Genomic DNA, 18,391 nt, shown 5'->3' on the forward strand with positions numbered 1-18,391 from the left:
GGCTGCCAATTGTGCTGCAATTACCTTGTTTTGTGCCAACAAGGCATCCATAAAATTGAGTTCCAACACCCCCTTCTTTTGGCCTCTTTCTGAAGCATAGAAGTAGTCATTCTCAGCTACAGTTTCAATGACATCTATGGCTTCCTCAATGGTCTTCTTCTTGTTGAGTGAATCCCCTGAAGAGTGGTTCACAGCCTTCTTCGATTCATATGTTAGTCCTTCATAGAAAATGTGGAGCTGCACCCACTCATTAAACATATCTGGTGGGCATTTTCTTGTTAGATCCTTGAACCTCTCCCAGGCCTCATAGAGTATTTCACCATCTAGCTGTCTGAAGGTTTGCACCTCAACTCTTAGCCTGTTGATCCTCTGCGGAGGGTAAAATCTTGCTAGAAACCTGTTCACAACATCCTCCCATATGGTTAGGCTCTCCTTGGGGAATGATTCTAACCACTTTGTTACCTTATCTCTGAGTGAGAAAGGGAACGGAAGTAGTTTGTAGGTGTCAGGGTGTACACTGGACTTTACAGTATCACATATCCTCAATAATGTGTTGAGATGTTGATTTGGATCTTCTTGAGCACCTCCTCCATATGAACAGTTATTCTGGACTAGTGTGATGAGTTGGGGTTTCAACTCAAAATTGTTAGCATGGATTGTTGGCTTGAGGATGCTACTGCCACAGTTTCCTGGATTTGGGTTGATGTAGGAGCCTAAAACTCTCCGCTCTTGCCCAGCTTGATTTCTAGTACCTCCTCCAACATTGTTGTGCACTTCGTCTTCCATGGTGGTTGTTAGATCTTCTTCCACTGGTTATTCTCCAACTATGCCTTTGCCTCTAGCCTCCCTCCTCAATCTAAGGAAGGTTCTCTCAGGTTCACTATCAAAAGAGGATGAAGTTTCTCCTCTTCTACCTGTCATACAGTCAACACACAGCAAGAAAAGATCAAGTGAAAGAATCAACTCAATTAAGATTAGTGGTTAGCTTGACTGATGCAATTAATCAAACAGTTAGAAGAGTGAAAGTATAAACAATGAAAAACGATCTAAAAAAAAGAAAGAAAAACAGAACTTAGATGGGAATTTAAATATCACAAAAAAAAAAGAAAAAGGACAACAAGGTAAATGAAAATGCTTAATCTAGCTCTCCAATCAATTTAATCATTGTCAAATTCAAACCAATCCACAGCAACGGCACCATAAAACTTGATGAGTTTGAGATTCACTCCCTTCCCAATAATATTGATGAATACGCTCTTGGCAAGCGCACAAAAATTATGGTCAAGTATTAACCCACAGTGGAGTCGGATCGTATCCACAAAGATTGGTAGATTTGAACAATTTTAATTAATTGGTAAATTAGCCAAGCTTAACAGAGTAAGTTGTAAGTACAGAATCATAAATGGCAGAAACATAAATGGCAAAAGAATAAAGGAAAGCAATAAAGTGCAGGAATGGAAATAGCAGAAATGTAAAAGGGAATGGAAATTTGCAGAATGTAAATAAAAGCTATAAAAGAATGGGAGAGATAAGAAGGGAGAATTCATTAAGATCAGGAGATATTGTCTCTTTGGATTAAATCCAGCTCATATCCACTTCAATCATGCGACTCATTGACCTCTTGGCAATCATGATTGATTGAGCCCCAATCCCTTGGTGACTCAATCTCTCAGATCTTGATCAATAGCCGATTCCTTGGTCTAATTGCTCATGAAGAGAGATATGCTTGGTCCTTGATTATTCCACACATCATCATAGATCCGAGTAGAGGGAGGATTGTATGTCACCATATCCAAACACCACAACCCATATTCTAGTCAAGTGTGAGAAGGAATTTTGATAAACCCATATTTCATGAGTTCTTTTGTGCTTAATTTTAGTGATTTATTCAATCCTTCACCTACTTATTCATATTAATTGCATGATTTTACTTTCCCTTCCTTATTATGTCATATTGTGAAAAACATGTTTCCTAAGCTTTAAAATTAATTGTTTTAATTACCTTTATTTCCATTCGATGCCATGATTAGTGTGTTGAGTAGTCTCAGGTTTTCTAAGGCTGAATGACTTAAAGGATGAAAAAGAAAACATACAAAAATGGAAGGAGAAGGCAAAATGGAGCTTTAAGGAAACTGGTATCCACGCGATCGCATGGACAACGCGATCACGTGCCAGAAGCGAAGAAGCAGCGACGCGGCCGCATGACTGACGCAACCGTGCGCCTCAAGTAGAACACCCACGGCACGACCACATGACCCACGCGGACGCGTGACAGAGGCCACGTATCAGAATTCTCTCCCCCAGCGATTTCTGAAGCCCTTTTTAGCCCAGACCCAAGCACAGACATCATAGATTAGAGGTTATAAAGTGGAGGAATGCATCCATTCAGGGAGAGCTCGCCAATTTCTAGTTTTCATGATTTAGAATGAATTTAGAGATAGATTCTCTCTCTCTCTTTAGGATTTAGGATTTCTTCTTGTTTTGAGAGTAACTCTGGATCCAGGTTTAATGTTCTTTTATTTTCAGTTTACTTTTATTTATTTATTTGCTTTTAATATTTGAATTGATTTATGAATTATTCCATGTTACAGATCTCTATTTTGAATTAATGATATTTGAAGTATTTTTAGTTAAGATTGTTCTCTTTGATTTAAGTTACTATTTCCTTCCATCTAAGGTTACCTCTATTATTCTAGCAATTTTACTTTTTCCCCTTTTGATTTTGGTTAAAAAATCAGTAACTCAACAGTTATTAAACTCAACATATTTGATAATCGTTATCTTGCTAATTGAGCTGAACTTAAGTAATCCCAACCTTTTCTTAGAAAATAAATAGGATTCAAAGTTCAATTTAATTAGCCCATTGACTTTCCTTTGCTTTAGTAAAGATTGACCAAGTGGAGTTTAGATTCAACTTTCCTTATAGTTGAGAGAGATAACTACGTTGGACCTCCAATTTCTCATACCTTGCCCAAAAGTGTGCTTTACAGTATTTATTCATTTTTAATTGCCATTTAAATTATTTGTCATATAACATATTCCCACCTTACTTCCAAAACCCCAATTTACAAACTCATAAGCAATAATAAGAACATACCTTCCTCGTAGTTTCTTGAGAAGACGACCCGAGGTTTTATACTCGGTTATCAATTTTAAAAGGGGTTTGTTACTTGTGACGACCAAAACGTTTGTACGAAGGGATTTCTATCGGTTTAGAGACTATATCTACAACGCGACTGTTTTTATGAAATTCTTTACTGGCAAAAATCCTAACATCAAATTTCTAGCATGGTTTCGTGTTTCCTTTTCCAAGGTTCCTATGAAACCCATTTTGGATCCAATCTCTTCTTCAAGTTTATTCAACAGTAAGCATGAAAATCGAAATTCCTTCTAGCAAATCAAACAGAAGATGAAGAGAAGAAGAAGTTCACTATCATTAATCCATCAAGTACAATAGAGCTTCCTCTCCCAATGAGAGAGAATTTAGCTACTCATAGCTCAAAAAGAAAGTTCAAAAGATGGAAGAGATGAAGTGTGAAAAGTGAAAAGTAAATTGAAAACTAAAACTCTACAATCTCTTGAGATATTGATCTCTGTGACTTGTTAACCCCTTTTTTCCAATACTTCCAAGGTTATTTATACTACTCCTAGATCTAGAAAATAAAGGAAATTACAAAAGTGAAAAGAAAATTATAATTTGGAGGGAAAAGAAACTCAACAAACGTGATCTTCCAGCTGGCGTGTGACTGGTGCTTCTCTGGCGTGTTACGCTCCCTCTGTTTCTGACTTGGCGTGCCACGCCTCACCATTAAAGTGGCACACCGTCCTCTATTTCACCCCTGGCATGCCATGCCTTCGAGACAAAGTGGCACGCCCAGGACATTTTAATTGGCCCAAGTAACCTGGCTTGCCACGCCTTCGACACCAAGTGGCACGCCCAAGGTCATCTTCCTCATCTCCATGGTTTTGGAAGTTTGTACCAGCGTGGGATGCCCAGGGTCTGGCGTGCCACGCCCCTCAGAATGTATCATCTTCTTGCTGGTGAGCCACGCCTCAACATCCAAGTGGCACACCCCAGTTCATTGGCTTCTCTCATTCTTCTCTGGAAAACACAACAAGCGTGCCACACCATGAGACTGGCGTGCTACGCCCTTCATTTGCCTTGGTTCCAAAGGTTGGCGTGCCACACCTGGATGTTCAAGTGGCACGCCAAAGTGGGATAATTGAGCTGGCGTGCCAGGCTTTCGATACAAAGTGGCACGCCCAGCTTTGTTTGGCCTTCTTATGTGCTGGCGTGCCACGCCTCATCACTCAAGTGGCACGCCTTAGTGGGACTTCTTGAGTTGGCGTGCCACGCCTTCGATACCAAGTGGCACACCCAGCTTTTTGTATTGTATTCTTGTTCATTAGCATGCCACGCCTGGTTGTTCACGTGACACGCCCAGACTTTATTTGCCTTCAGCCCCTTCTTTGGATTTTTGTACCAGCGTGCCACGCCATGTTGCTCAAGTGGCACGCCCATTCAATTGTGGGTCTTTTGGGCTTAGCGTACCACGCCTTGATCCTCAAGTGGCACACCCAACTGAACTCTGGGGCTGGCGTGCCATGCCTTTGACACAAAGTGGCACGCCCTAGTGATGATTCTTCTAGGTAATAAATTGGTGTGCCGCACCCAACTTTTTGCGTGCCACACATTTTGTTGGCTTTTGTTCCAAGTGGCATGCCTTCTTCACACGCCCCACTTGTTTTGTTGTTTTCTTTCCCATTTTTTATGTCTTTTCCACCTGAAATTCAGCACAAACTCATTTATGGTCCTTTTTATGCAAGAAAAAGGGTAGATGATGTAAGTTATCAAGTTAGTATGAGCTTATAAGTTTTGGGAAGCTAACATGACTATTGTTGCTCAATTGCATTTGAATTTATTTAATTGAAGTTTTCATCTAGTACATTATATGAAATTTTTTAACTCATGAAAACCTTGAAGAAGCAAATGCAAATGATGTAAGAAAAAGAAAAGGGAAAGAATGAGAAAGCTGAAGGCTCTGAGTACCAATGACAATTCATTTGTTAAGTACTTGTGGTGTTTATGTATCAAGCAAAAAGCTTGAAAACAAAACACTTAGAGTCAAGGCTAGGCTCAAGTGCAAAGCACTCCCTCAAAGCTCAAGGCTCTGAGCATCAATGATTTGAGAGTAAAGAAAAGAAACAAATGAGCAAGATAAGTCCTCTAATTAAATGCTTGTGGTACGTATGTATCAAGTGGTAATACTTCAAAATAAAGCATTTAGAGTTGTAGCTTTCAACACATGGTACAAAGCACCCAAGAAGCTAAGCTAAGAAAAGAATGAAAAGCTTGGTTCAAGGAAGGAACATAAAGAAAAACATTTCATAAAATGATCTAGATAGAAGCATCAATCATTTGAATTTCTTTTGTTATTTTAGCATGCATAAGAAACTAGCCAACCATGAACATAAATATTGCTATTCTTCTCACCTTGGTTTGTCAAACTTTATTGCATGATTCTTGTTTGCTTGAGGACAAGCAAAGTTTAAGTTTGGTGTTGTGATGACTGCGCATCATGTACCCTTTTTCTTATCTAAAAGGGCCATAAAAAGAGCATAATCTCATTGAATCAATGTAATTTCATGAACCAAATGATATATATTATGCTACATTGCTTTGAAATGGACTGTGCTGAATTTAGGTAAAAAGAGCAACAAAAGGGGAAGGAAATAACAAATAAAGCTGGGCGTGTGAAGCTGGGCGTGCCACTTGAAGTCTTGGGTGTGGCATGCCAAGCTTTTGAACCAACTCTCAACAATGGGCGTGCCACTTAGAGCTCTGGGCGTGGCACGCCAGGACAGCATTCCAGCAAGGGAGATTGAAGAGTTCAACATGGGCGTGCCACTTGATGTCGAAGGCGTGGCACGCCAGTTCAAATGGCCAGAGAGAAGATTTTGATGCATCATTGAAGGCGTGGCACGCCAGTTTTGGACGTGGCGCGCTAGTTTCACAACATATGGGGCGTGGCACGGCAGAAGTGGGCATGAGGAGCATTCATGTCATGAACGTAGCATTCAGTCAATGAACGCTACCACGGGATGTGCACGCATGCATGGTACGCGCAAGCATGGTTAAGGCTGAAGACAGTATCGAGGCACACGCATGTGGTACGCGCACACGTCGATGGTATAAAATGCAAGGGACGCGCACGCGTCGGTGAAAGAACTCTACGTTCATGGAAGTATTATTTCTGACCCATTTCATCAGAAGGCCAAAAAGGCCACTCCAAGGACTCAATGATTGACTTAGAAAGTGAATAAATAGAGGAAAGTTCGATTTCATAATGACCTCTTTTGGAGACTTTCTTTTTCATCTTCTTTAGTTTTCTTTAGTGTTTATATCTATTTTTAATTTCTATTATATTCATCATCTTCTACAGTTTTCTTTTCTGTTTTGGTACTAGAGCAAAGATGAACTAAACCCCAATTTAATTAGGGAGAACAACTCTATTGTAATTCTAATGAATCAATGAAATTCTTCTTCTTCTCAATTCAATTGTGTAGCTATTGGGTATCTTCTACTTTGATTGTGAATTATTCACTCTGGAAGGGGGTTTAATTTAATTGAATGTGGGTGTGAGCCTCGGAAGGGGAATCACCTTCATTAGAACTGAAGCTCTATCCTCCACTACTCTCTTGATCAACACCATTCAGGAGGAATTGAGATCTTGAGAGTTAGTGTGGCTTCTGAATGAGAGAAATATGCTCTAACTCTTCTCATGACAATTAGAACAAAGAATTGGCAAGATTGATTGTGATTAGAGAGATTGGATTGCCAAGGAATTGGGATCTAACCAATTTCAATCCACCATAGATGTATGCATATGATTGAGAAATGAGTTGAGACTCAATTGTTTCATGAAGGATTATAGTATCTCCAAGCCCTGATGAATCATTTTCTTTGAATTTCTTTCAGTGTGATTTCTCTGTACTTGCTACAACTTATATTGTCTAGTGCTGTTTTGATTCCCAAAACCAAATCCCTTTATTATTCATGCAATTTAAGTCTCCTTGTTATTTAATATTTCTGCACTTTTAATTCCTGCACTTTAAGATTCCGTCATTTAATTTTCTTGCAACTGAAGATTCAGTTCTTTTTAATTTCTTGCACTTTAAGTTTCAGTCAATTTAGCTTTCTGTCAATTACCTTCCTGTCAATTTACATTCTACACTTTTAGAATTCTTGCAATTTACTTTCTGTCAATCCAATTCATCAATGTTAGCTTAACTAAATTCATTACCATACTAAAGTTGCTTGATCCGATCAATTGATCCCACAATCCATGATGCATTTCATCGTTGAAGTTCTTACCTCCTACAACATAATTGCAACCAAACTCATAGCCAAATGGGTGAGAATTCATAGTAGAAAGAGAAAATAAAAGCAAAAGATAACAAGAAACAAGTAAAATAAAACTCCTAATACTAGCAAAAGCAAGCAAACAAACAAAAACAAGCTAATCACAATATTAACATATGGACAATAGCGAATAATATAACACCATTGCAGCTCCCCGGCAACGGTGCAAAACCTTCATGTAGAGAGATTTGTGCCAGCTTAGAATTTTTCAATAGAAAAAAGAGCTTCTTCGTTGATAGCATAGTCCAAACCGACAATCAAATCCCTACATCAAAGTTTAAATAAAGGTTGTCACTTAAGTCAAACCAATATAAAAACCCCAGGGAATTTAAACCTTGTGTCTTTCTCCTTAGGAATTGTAATTAAGTGCTCAATTATTGGCTCTGAGGAAAAATGGTTGTGATAGAAATTGACAAAAAAATAAAGGCAAGAAAGTAAATAAGCATGCAAGAGAATTAAAACTCAAAGCAAGTAAATCGAAAATGGGAATTTAGGTGGCAAAATGGAACTCTTGGGAAGGGTTGCGAATTAAGGATTCCTAGCCTTATCATCAACCACAAACATGATAATTGCGAATAGATAATCCCAATTAGTCAATCCCAACATTGAAGATAAGTCAAAAGGGCATAATTGATCTCAATCCACAAATCCTAGTCAACTCACTAATTAACTTAGTGAAAGACTAGCGTTAGTGGAAACCAAACCAACTAAAAATCCTAAGCACAATATAGAATGGACATCTATGACTCAAGGTCACATAAGAACCTAATTCCAAGCCAAGAGTATGAAAAAAAACTATACAAAAACTAACCCAAGTATTTTATCAAACACTTGGTGTGCATAAAAAGAAAAGCATATTAAATTGCAATAAAAATAAAATCTACACTACCAATTGCATGAGAATAATAATCAAAACTCAACACGCATCCAAGAACATAAAATATCAAAATTTCATTAATGGAATCAAAATTGACAAAAGCATGTATAACTATGAGCGGCAAAATTGAAAAAATAACAAAAAAAAACTAAGAGGATCAAGACAAGAGAATATGAAAATATAAATGAAACTATACTAAAACAAGAATTAAAGACTAAAATTAAAGATAAATGACGATCGGATTTCCTATCGGTAAATAAATTCATAAATATAATCACGTTGTAAGTATAGCTTCTAAACCAACAGAAAATCCTTTCGTACAAACATTGGTTGTCACAAGTAACACACCCCTTTGGAATTGATAATCGAAGTATTTAAATCTCGGGTCATCTTTTCAAGGAATTACAGGGAAGTATGATTTATTATTGGTTATGCAAAGATATATTTTGGGATTTTGAAAAGGTTTGAACAAATAATTTAATTGATAAGAAAAATAAATTAATAATTAGAAAATCTCTTGGCAAGGTATGAAAATTGGAAGTCCTATCCTAGTTATCCTTATCAATGGTGATGAGAATTATACTTTTGCTCCCACTAAGTCAACCTCAAACTATGAAGGTCAGTAAAGTGGAAAAATTAATTTAACACCTAAATTCTTAGTCAACTCCTTAAGGAAAGACTAGAGTTATAGGAATCTAAATTAATCAGCAAGAATAACAATTTTCAATCGCGATGAGTTTGACAACTCAAGAGTCACCAATTAATAAACCAAAGCCAATAGTAAAAATCTAAATTATAAATAGGAAAAAGCAATCATGAGTCTGAAATACCTCAAATTCAAATAGAAAATTAATCTAAACACAAAGAGTTCATAAACCAATTTGAGAAAATAAATAAAAGGAACATTGAACCTAAAAATTGAGAAGAAGAAATCCTAATTCCGTTAAGAGGAATCCTAATCCTAATCCTAAGAGAGAGGAGAGAACCTCTCTCTCTAAAAACCACATCTAAATTATGAAAAGTGAATTATGAAATAATCTGAAGTATGAATGATGAATGAATGGATTCCCCCACTTTATAGCCTCTAATCTATGCTTTCTAGGCCAAAAACTGAGTCAAAAATAGCTTAGAAATTGCTTTGGTATGTACAAGTCGCGGGAAAGTAATGCGGAGGCGTTGTCCACGCGTTTGCGTGGATTGACGTTCACAAATGCGACACGGGCGTGTCATCCACACGTCCGCATCGCTTTACTTCGGGGCAGCTATGACAAATTATATATCATTGCAAAGCCCCGGATGTTAGCTTTGCAACGCAACTAGAACAACATCATTTGAATCTCTGTAGCTCAAGTTATGGTCAATTTAGTACCAAGATGTCAGGCTGGACAGCTTAGCAATTTCTTCAACTTCTTGTATTCCTTCCACTTTTGCATGCTTCCTTTCCATCCTCTAAGCCATTCCTCCCCTGTAATATCTGAAATCACTTAACACACATATCAAGGCATCGAATGGTAATAAGAGAGGATTAAACATAGCAAAATTAAGACCAAAGAAGCATGTTTTCAATCATAGCACAAAATCAGGAAGAAAAATGTAAAACATGCAAATCATATGAATAAGTCGGTAAAGAGTTGATAAAAACTACTCAATTGAGCATAAGATAAACCATAAAATACTGGTTTATCAACCTCCCTACACTTAAACATTAGCATGTCCTCATGCTAAGCTCAAGAGAAGCTATAAAGGGGTGAAGAGGAATGATAGAGAGTATGCAATGCAACCTATCTATGTGAATGCAACTACATGCAAAATGTTTCTACCTACTTGGTTAAAAATAAATAAGTTCTCCAAGACAAATATGAATCAAATTCCACTAATTCAAATCGTACAATAAAAAGTAAGTAAACTTGTAAGAAGATAGCTCATGAAAGTAGGGAACATAGAATCAAGCATTGAACCCTCACTGGTAGTGTATATCACTCTAATCGCTCAAGTGTCTAGGGTCAATCACTCTACTCTTCCCTAGTCATACTTTCTAAACCTTGTTCTTCATTTAACCAATCAACAAATATTTAGCATACCAATGCAAACATCATGAGGTCTTTTCAGGGTTGTAATGGGGATGGGGTAAAGGTAAAGATATATATATAAGGCTAAGTAAGCTAACAAAGTGAATCCTTGATTAGTCTAAGATCTCACCTAACATATACATACTTTATATAATTTAAAATGCTTTACCTAGCTACCTAAATTTTTTTTTTTGTATTACATGCTCTTGTATCAAACTTTTTTTTTAATTTTGTCCCATGTGCATTGATTCTTTTTATTTTTGCATTTGGGGTAATATTTATTTATTATTTTTTTTGTATCCCCTTATTTAATTTAATTTTTTTTATCAATGCACATGGTAATTTAATTATTTTGATTTCACATGAGCATGCTTCCAAAATTTTCAAATTTAATTCCCTACTTTTTTTTTCTATCATCCCATGTTCCCATAAAATTTCCCACACTTAAATTATACACAATATCTATCTTAAGCTCACCAAGGATTCAACTTGGGATTTTTATTTTGTTTTTCTACTTAAGGCTAGTAATGTGGTTATGAAATAGAAGGGGTTAAAAAGACTCAAGGGGGGCTAACAAAGATGGCATAAAAGGTAGGTTTATTTGGGATAAGTGAGCAAAAATTCAAATAATGGCCTCAATCATATGCAAGTATGTAAATATACTAAAAAATGGACATATAGACTAGAACAAAATCTAGATTGCAGTTATAGATAAGAAAACACACATGAATAAAATATTATGGTTAAATAATGTAACCATGCAATTAAGCTCAAATCTCACAGGTTGTGTGTTCTTTGGCTCAAAAACCATGTTCCAAATACAACTTCCAAACAAGTTTAACAAAAATCTTTTCAATTTAACTTAGTGAAATACTATAAAAATTTCTTGAAAAAGAAAATATTACTTCAACCAAGTAGTAACTAAATTGATGCCAGGGCATTTTGGCCAGTTTCACTGACCTTTTCTTTACTGTTTTTAGGAAATAAGTTAGTTTTGGGCAAATATTCACTCAGACCTTGATTCAAGCATACATTGTGCATTTTACATTATTTCATGAGGATTTTGCATGATTTTAATGAAAAATTGTATATTGCATTACCCATGACGTGGACTTGAACTTTGATGCACTCTATTGCTTGATTTTAGGACCAAAGGAAGTAAGGAATGGGAGGTAACTTGCAAAGTTAAGGAGAAAAGTGATTGCCAAAAACACTCTCAAAAGCCATCAATGCCCACGTTAAAGAGTCACGTTAACTAAGTTAACGTGAACTCTAATGTGGAGAAGAGAAGTTGAGCCAACGTTAGTGACACTTAACATTGTCACTAACGTTGGCAATTGCTCACAAATGGCCACGTTAGAAGCCACGTTAACCTAGTTAACGTGGCCTCTAACGTTAAAGGGGGAAGAGAAGCCAACGTTAGTGACACTCAACATTGACGTTGGCCTAAGGTGCAAAGAGCCACGTTAACTCTCACGTTAGCTTGGTTAACGTGGGAGCTAACGTAAGAGATGGAGAGTTGTCGACAACGTTAGTGACACTCAACATTGTCACTAACGTTGGAGCAACCACACAACCCCCAAGAGCCACGTTAACCTCCACGTTAACTTGGTTAACGTGTAAGCTAACGATGAGGAATGAAGAATGAGCCAACGTTAGTGACACTCAACATTGTCACTAACGTTGGGATGGCTAAGAATGGCCACGTTAGAAGCCACGTTAACCCAGTTAACGTGGACTCTCACGTGAGTGACAATGTTGAGTGTCACTAACGTTCTCGAAGGTTGGCAAAAGCCACGTTAGAAGCCACGTTAACCTAGTTAACGTGAGCTTTAACGTGAAGCAAGAAGGGGCACACTTGAACGTTAGTGACAATGTTGAGTGTCACTAACGTTCTCGAAGGTTAGCGAGGCAAAGTTAAAAGCCACGTTAACCCAGTTAACGTGGGCTTTAACGTGAGGCAAAGGGGTGCATGGCAACGTTAGTGACAATGTTAAGTGTCACTAACGTTCTCGAACTTGTATTTTCATTAAATGTTAAACACCCCTAACGTCTTGAGCTAAAGTCTCGGCCCACTTCACACTTTCTCTCTGCAAGTAAGCCAAGCCCAATTGAAGAAAGGAAGTGCTTCAAGCTCAAAGATCTAGAGGCCCAAGACTTGAAGAGCTAACTAGAAGCTGAGAAGAGTAGTATATATAGGAGTAGTTTTGAAATAGAGAGGAGCTTTTGGGGAGCTAAGAAAGAGAACTACTCTTTGTATTTACTTTCTTTGCACTTCTAGCTTTATCATGTATTCTCCATCTTTGATTTTGATTTCTAGAGCTATGAACAACTAAAACCCTTTCATTGGGTTAGGGAGCTCTGTTGTAATTTGATGGATCAATACTAGTTTTCATTATTCTTCTTCTATCTTTCCTCTTGATTTTACTTGAAAGCTTTCGATCTTCATCCAATTGGATAGTTATCTTGGAAAAGAAGCTATTCAAACATGGATCTCTTCGGATCCTTGAAAAAGGAATGAAGAGATTAGCTAGAAATGCTTTCTCATGCTGGACCAATTTGAGTGTGGATGGGTATGTAGCTATAACCCTCTAAGCATTTGATTTGGGAAGTGCATGTGGTATAATCAGTGACCACACTTCATCTCTTCTCATGAGCAATTGACCAAGGAATTGGCTATTGATCAAGATTTGAGAGATTGAATTGCAAGAAATTGTGATTCAATCACTTAAGATTGCCAAGGAGATCAATGAGTGCATTGATTGAGGAAGAGATGAAAATGAAATTGATTCGGAGAATGCAACATCTCCTAAGCCCAATGAACTCCCCATTTCTGATCTTATCCATTCTCTTTATTTTCTGCAATTTACTTTTATGAGCAATTCCCCCATTCCCATTTACAATTCTGCTATTTACTTTTAGTCATTTACTTTCTCGCCATTTTAATTTTTGCAATTATCAACTCTATTCATGGATTCGCTCAACTAGATCATTCCTCTAATTAAAGTTGCTTGATCAATCAATCCCTGTGGGATTCGACCTCACTCTATTGTGAGTTTTTACTTGACGACAAATTCGGTACACTTGCCGAATGGGAATTTGTTGAGAGACAAGTTTTACCCCGATCATAAATGCATAAAATCAAACAAACATGCAGTCAAATATGCAAATACAGCAATGAACAAACAAAGAAAATAGAATATTGGTGTTGAAAAGAAGGTAACTAACCCCTAGAAGTCGGTATCGACCTCCCCACACTTAAAGATTGCACCGTCCTCGGTGCATGCTAAGAAGTACAAGTGGATGGGTGCCCCAACTGATGCCTTTCTCTATAGATTATGCAGATTGACTTGCCTGTCTCCCCATTAAGAAGCTTTTTCCCTCTCTTCATGGTGGCCATCTTGAAAGAAGAGAAAAAAGAAGGAAAGTAACCAAAAAAATAAAGATAAGAACATAAATAATATGGGTGTAAATGCCAAATAATAAAGGTCTCGATTACATGGTAGCTACAACATGCAACTGAAAAAATAGTGGGAGCAAATGGCATATCAATAGTGCAAAAGTTGCAACAATGGGGAAGAGAGTTTGGGTAATGCAAGATAGTGTAAGTGAATATCAATGCAAAAGGAATATCAGTATTATAAAAATTAGCATTGACTTAAGAATAATACCCAATCAGAATAAAATAAGTCATGAAGCACCAGAATAATTCAAGAAAAGATGCAATAGTTGAAAAAGAGAATTTTAACACCAATGCAAAAGAAAAAGAAAGTAAGAAAGGAGGAAGAAAGAAAGAAGAAGGAAAGAAAAGATTTAGATATGGGAAAAAAAGATAATATATTTGGCTGCTCTGGATAAGCTGTGCGCCGCTTGTGACGTGGACGCGTGAGTGACGTGTTCGCGCAGATAGGGCTTCTACGAAATGACTCGGACGCGTCATCCATGCGGTCGCGTGGATCGATTTGTGCCATTAGCACGAGGGCAGCCTCGCAGTCGCGCAACTCTCTGTTTGAAACTCATATTGCCAAATCTTTGGGTGACGCGGTCGCGTGGTTGACGCAATCGCGTGGATGGCCTAAATTTAAAAATGGTGCGGACGCGTGGGACACGTGGACGCATGGGTCACGCGAACGCATGGGGTACACGTACGCGTGGTAGGGCTTGTGCGGTTAGCACAGGTTCAGCCCAGCTTCAGCGCAACTTTCGGCCATACACCCTTTTTACGTCGATTTTAGGGCACGCGTTTGCGTGGTAGACGCAGACGCGTGGGAGGCATTTTTCCCACATGACACGGACGCGTCAACAACGCGGTCACGTGGGTCAAATTGTGCCAAAGGCACGCCTCCAGCCACGCTTTCGCGTGACTCTCTGTTCAATTTTGTTTTCTTCCCAATGCACATATGGCGTGGACGCGTCGCGTGCGATTTCGGCTTTCTTTCTTCTTCTTTTTTTTGTTTGATGCAGTATGTAGAATGCAATGCTAATATGAATGTTATGCAAAATTTTAGGTTCAATCAAAACTCAAAAACAAACAAAACAGACTATAATTAAAACTGAAGAGGGACGATCATACCATGGTGGGTTGTCTCCCACCTAGTACCTTTAGTTAAAGTCCTTAAGTTGGACATTCTGGTGAGCTTCTTGTTATGGCGGCTTGTGCTTGTATTCATCCAAGAATCTCCACTAGTATTTGGAATTCCCACAGCCTTCGGGATCCCAAACTAGGCGCAGAAAGCCTTCAAGCAAGCTAAAGCAAGTGACTAGGCCCCAAGAGTGTTGATTGCCAGAATGAATTCCGGGGTCCCAAACCTTGCTCTTGCACCCGTCTTCTTGTTGATCATCATGATTCCATCCGGGTAGCAAGCAATCTGAATTCTCACTAAAGCGGCCAAACAACTTCCTAGATCCATTCAATTGAGCTCTACAGCAACCTTTGCGTTTAAACTTAAAGCTTCCAACCATAATGAACCTTGCAGGATAATTCTTACCACTGACCATCTTCCTCTTACTCTTAATTCCACAAAGAGCTCTAAGTTGACCATCCGTCTCTAGTAGCCCATATTCAAGTGGAATTAGAAAGCAGAGGGATATGAATTTTACCCACTTGAATGTTGTGAAGGATGATGGCAACTTAGGGGGAGGTGTTTCTAGTGAATGTGCAAGCTCCACTCCTTTGTGCTCTTCTTTGACATCTTCTACCTCTTTGCAAGCTTCTTCTATTTCAACCTCTTCCTCTTGGTAGCTTTCTTCAGATTCAATTTCTTCTTCATTGTTCACCAAGGGCATGGGAGGTTGTGCTTCTTCTTCTTTAATTTCCATGTCAAGCCCAATGGGAGAGGATTCAAATGTAGATAATGATTGAATCCATCTCTTGATCGTCCCCTTCAAGGTCTTCAACCATGATATGCCTTGGAGGTTGTACACCCTCCTCAACATTAAATTCAAACTCCTTAGAAGGGGGCTATGTGACTTGAGTTTCCCATGGAGGTTCCGCATCTCCTAAGTCTTCAACCACTTCTTCCTCTTCAATGGCAGGCGTAGCTTCAACCATGATATACCAAATCGTGCTGCTCACTGCCCACCAGAGTGTCTAACTTCTCCTTCCTGCCATGTTCTTCAGTAGATTCTCCACATGAAGCCATGGGGGTTCCTTGAATGTTCGAACGTCGGGAAGGTAATCGATTTATCGCTTGATCGAGTTGGCGAAGTGTTGCATAAAATTTTTCCACTGTTTCCTTGAGACGATCCCTTGATTCTTGTTGCGCTCGACTATCATAAGTAGGATCATAGTGCTCTTGTATTGATGGATATAGAGATGGTGTATATTGAGGTGGTGGTTCTTGGGAGTAATTGGGTTGGAATTGGGGTGGTTTTATATATGGTTCGTATGGCTCATAAGGTGGTTGGTATGGTGGTTGAGGGTTAGGATTATATGATGTTGTTTGGTTGTAAGGGGCTTGTGAGTATGGTGGTCCAAAGTCATGTTGAGGAAGCGGTTCATAACCATATGGTGGGCCTTGTTGGTAATTACAAGGGTCCACCATAACCATTGTCTTGGTGCGCATCATAGAATGGTTGTTGATAGTGCCTTGGAGGTGGTTGTTGCCATGCGGATTGATCAAATCCTTGTGGCTCCTCCCAACTTTGATTGTCCCAACCTTGATGCATGTTTTCATTGTAATCTCCTATTCCTGCAACATAATTGTAACCAGACTCATAGCCAAAGGGATGAGAGTTCATAGTAGTAGGAAAAAAATAAAAACAAAAACTAACAAAAAGAAAATATTTTGAAAAAATATATGATTTTTGAAAAAGGATAAGATAAGATTTTGAAAAAGATAAGATAAGATTTTGAAAAAGATATGATTTTATTTTGAAAAAAAATTTTAATTTTGAAAAATAAGATAAGATAAGATAAAATTTTCAAAATAAAAATCTGAAATTTTTTTTTTGAAAAATATTTACAATAACGAATAATAAGGCACACGTTTGCAATTCTTCGGCAACGGCGCCATTTTGATGATCGGATTTCCTATCGGTAATGAAATTCACAAATATAATCGCGTTGTAAGTATAGCTTCTAAACAAACAGAAAATTCTTTCGTACAAATGTTTGGTTGTCACAAGTAACAAACCCCTTTGGAATTGATAATCGAAGTATTTAAACCTTGGGTCGTCTTCTCAAGGAATTGTAGGGAAGTATGATTTATTATTGGTTATGCAAAGATATATTTTGGGGTTTGAAAAGGTTTGAACGAATAATTTAATTGATAAGAAAAATAAATTAATAATTAGAAAATCTCTTGGCAAGGTATGAAAATTGGAAGTCCTATCCTAGTTATCCTTATCAATGGCGATGAGAATTATACTTTTGCTCCCGCTAAGTCAACCTCAAACTATGAAGGTCAGTTAAGTGGACAAATTAATTTAACACCTAAAGTCTTAGTCAACTCCTTAAGGAAAGACTAGAGTTATAGGAATCTAAATTAATCAGCAAGAATAACAATTATCAATTGCGATGAGTTTGACAACTCAAGAGTTACCAATTAATCAACCAAAGCCAATAGTAAAAATCTAAATTATAAATAGGGAAAAGCAATCATGAGTCTGAAATACCTCAAATTTAAATAGAAAATTAATCTAAACACAAAGAGTTCATAAACCAAATTGAGAAAATAAATATAAGGAACATGGAACCTAAAAATTGAGAAGAATAAATCCTAATTCCTTTAAGAGGAATCCTAATCCTAATCCTAAGAGAGATGAGAGAACCTCTCTCTCTAAAAACTACATCTAAATTATGAAAAGTGAATTATGAAATGATCTGAAGTATGAATGATGAATGAATGGATTTTCCCTCTTTATAGCCTCTAATCTATGCTTTCTAGGCCGAAAACTAGGTCAGAAACTATACAGGTCACGGGAAAGTGATGCGGAGGCGTCGTCCACGCGTTTGCGTGGATTGAAGTTCGCAGATGCGACGTGGGCGTGTCATCCACGCGTCCATGTCACCTAACTTCGAGGCAGCTATGGCAAATTAAATTTCGTTGCGAAGCCCCGGATGTAAGCTTTCCAACGCAACTAGAACCACGTCATTTGGGTCTTTGTAGCTCAAGTTATGGTCGATTTAGTACCAAGAGGTCAGGCTGGACAGCTTAGCAATTTCTTCAACTTCTTGTATTCCTTCCACTTTTGCATGCTTTCTTTCCATCCTCTAAGCCATTCCTGCCCTGTAATATCTAAAATCGCTTAACACACATATCAAGGCATCGAATGGTAATAAGAGAGGATTAAACATAGCAAAATTAAGACCAAAGAAGTATGCAAATTATATGAATAAGTGGGTAAAGAATTGATAAAAACTACTCAATTGAGCATATGATAAACTATAAAATAGTGGTTTATCAATAAACTATGCAAAAAATCCTATATTATAGAGAGAAGAGAGAGCCTCTCTCTCTACAATTCTATCCTAAAACTGCTAAAAAGTAACTAAAAAATGTTGTATGTGTGTTGTGGTAT

The 18,391-nt window shown here is 37.8% G+C and overlaps 1 non-coding gene across 1 annotated transcript; it reads left to right on the forward strand.

The window, feature by feature from the left end:
- Positions 1–252: 252 nt before the first annotated feature.
- LOC127744443 (small nucleolar RNA R71) lies at positions 253–360 on the forward strand. Its single transcript, XR_008005432.1, has one exon. It is a non-coding gene; the product is annotated as a small nucleolar RNA R71 (small nucleolar RNA).
- The last annotated feature ends 18,031 nt before the right edge of the window (positions 361–18,391 follow it).

This window comes from Arachis duranensis, unplaced genomic scaffold (assembly GCF_000817695.3).
Source record: "Arachis duranensis cultivar V14167 unplaced genomic scaffold, aradu.V14167.gnm2.J7QH unplaced_Scaffold_354584, whole genome shotgun sequence".
Classification (NCBI taxonomy): domain Eukaryota; kingdom Viridiplantae; phylum Streptophyta; class Magnoliopsida; order Fabales; family Fabaceae; genus Arachis; species Arachis duranensis.